Below are 2,681 nucleotides of genomic sequence, written 5' to 3'. Positions count from 1 at the left end.
TCTGTTGTCAAGTGTCTTCTGTTTCTGGTTTTTGGGCAAAGCAGTTGATGAGATGGCTTGAGCACAGGATGAAGTAATTCTGTTAATGGAGAATATTTCCTAGTGGAAAATATTTTTCATGTGTCAAAACTGTTGGCATGAATTGATTACAACACATCAGTCTATTAAATGGCACTAAACAATTTGTGTTTAGATATCCATTGAAATACATGGCTGATGCAGAACTCAGCCCAGCAAATTGGTGCCTATCCAATGGACTCCATTTGATCCTTTTATTGATGTAGTAGTGCAAGTTGGTGTGAACTTTCAGGCAATCGCAGCCTCTAGTGGGTATTAACATGTTTTTCCATTTTCTTCATCTAAATGTGCTGATGATTGAGTTACTGCAGTTCAAGAAACAGTGTGAACTGAGCTGAGTGTGCAAGATGGGCAGTAGGAGAACATTAGCACCCGCCACTGACTTTTGAACAGATCCTATGTTAATAGGAACAAATGGATGCCAGGACTGTAGGGCGAGAAGATTGTTTTGGCTCAGTCTTGCAAGAAGAGTTGTGTCTGGAGGCTACTGAGATGAAAAGGAGCGTGGGTGGGTTGAGATGGCATTATCCTCTGAGGAGGCTGGTGTCTTCTGTGCTCAGTCCTAGCTTCTGGCAGAAGAAACGGAAGATGTGGGACCAGCTCTCATGTGCTTGTCCTGATGTTATTGAAGATGAAGTTAAAACTGGTGACTGGAGGGCAAAAAATCTGTGACTCCAGCTCTAGTAGGAGCTCACAGTTCCCTCCCCTACAGCTGCTCCCAGAGCTCTAAGTCCTCACCTCACTCTCCCAGTGCTAGGACTTGGCTTGCTCTGATGCCTTTAGACTAACTCTGGGAGCTGCCTGCTGCGGTACATCTGGCAGTAGCATCCTGCTTTGTGGCCACATGGGAAAAAAAAAAGATGTGACTAACACAGGATTATGTATATGGCAGTCATGTGGGCCTTGACGCTAAACCCAACTCATCCACTGAGTGCATATTTGTAAAGAAATTATGTGTTCACCCAGAAATGTCAAGCAGAACAACAACCCTGATATCCCCAGCACAGCTTCTTTTTCTATCGACTGGAGCATTATTCATCCAAATGATATTATTGCTCTTTGAAAGCTGAATGCTCCTGGGTCAGCGGGGAAGGATGGGCTTGCTGTAAGAGCAGATGGAGCCATTTATTTCTGCCTTGGTTGATACTCATTGCTCCGAAGGCATTGGGAAGCATTGTGACAGACTATGTTATTTTAATGCCAGGTCATGCTACAGGCTCCCTAATCACAGCATTTACATAAGTGATATATTGGGAGGATAAAGAAACAGGCATGGGAGAATTCAGCCCAGACCATGTGGAAGACAGGCTCCATGCTCAAGGGAGTTGTCTGCCTCCTCATGTCTTTACTGACTGCAGCTGAAATCTCCAGGACTCACATCCCCTCCTTGACTGTCTTACCGTTGCACTTATTATGGGTGCTGACAGGTCCCTGCAGGAGCCACCCAGCTAAATGATGGTGTGTGTCTATGTCGATATACTTGGATTAGTACTGGTCTCTGACTGTAGAGGAGAGAGGTATAATTAAGGTAATTACAAGCCATTCAGTACCAGTCAGGAAGAGCAAACTGTTTCACATGAGAAAAACACATCGTGTTAGTCTGCCCAAACCATCACAACACAGAGCAAAACCAGTCAGAGATGGTCAGTCAGCCCAAGGAGAAACCCCTGGCAACAGTGCTGCATGGGCTCTGACCCCAGGACAACGAAAACTCAACCCCCAGGATAAGATGAGCTCCCAGCACTCCCCTCAGAGCAGGGTGACTCCTGGCTCTGCCATGGCTCATTGCAGGGTCTGGGGTTGAAATGGGTGCTGTGATCATCTGACTGGGTGCCTGGGCATTACTGTTAACGCTGGACCATATCCTGGGGTACATCAAGCACAGCATAGGTAGCTGGTTGAGGGGGAGGTTGATGGTCCCACTCTACATTGCACTGGTGTGGACCCCACCTCTAGTACTGTGTGCAGTTTTGAGTGCCTCAATACAAGAAGGACATCGAACTAGGAGAGTGTGTGCGGAGGAGGGTGACCAAGATGGTGAAAGGCCTCGAGGGCAAGACTTACGAGGAGTGGCTGAGGTCACTTGGTTTGTTCAGCTTGGAGAAGAGAAGGCTGAGGAGTGACCTCATCACTGAGGGGTGACCTCATCGCAGTCTACAACTTCCTCAAGGGGGGCAGGGGAGGGAGAAGTGCTGATCTCTCTCTGGTGACCAGGAATAGGGCATGAGGAAATGGATGAAGCTGTATCAGGGGAAGTTCAGACTGGACATTAGGAAAAGGTCCTTCACCGAGAGGGTGGCCGGTCCCTGGAACAGGCTTCCCAGGGCAGTGGTCATGGCACCAAGCCTGTCAGAGTTCAAGGAGCGTCTGGATGACACCCTCAGTCATATGGTTTAGTTTTAGGTAGTCCTATGAGGAGCAGGGAGTTGGACATGATGACCCCTATAGGTCCCTTCCAACCTGAGTTACTCTATGATTCTATGATCTCCAGTGATTTAGCAACGGCAGGAAGGCACCCACTTGCATCTAACCAGCCCTGGGAAGCCCAGTTTCCTTCCTGAAGCTGCAGGGGGTCAACTGCATGCTTAGATCCTGAGACAAGA

Source organism: Egretta garzetta, unplaced genomic scaffold (assembly GCF_000687185.1).
Source record: "Egretta garzetta isolate BGI_Z169 unplaced genomic scaffold, ASM68718v1 scaffold452, whole genome shotgun sequence".
Taxonomy (NCBI): domain Eukaryota; kingdom Metazoa; phylum Chordata; class Aves; order Pelecaniformes; family Ardeidae; genus Egretta; species Egretta garzetta.
This window is presented reverse-complemented; position numbering follows the sequence as displayed.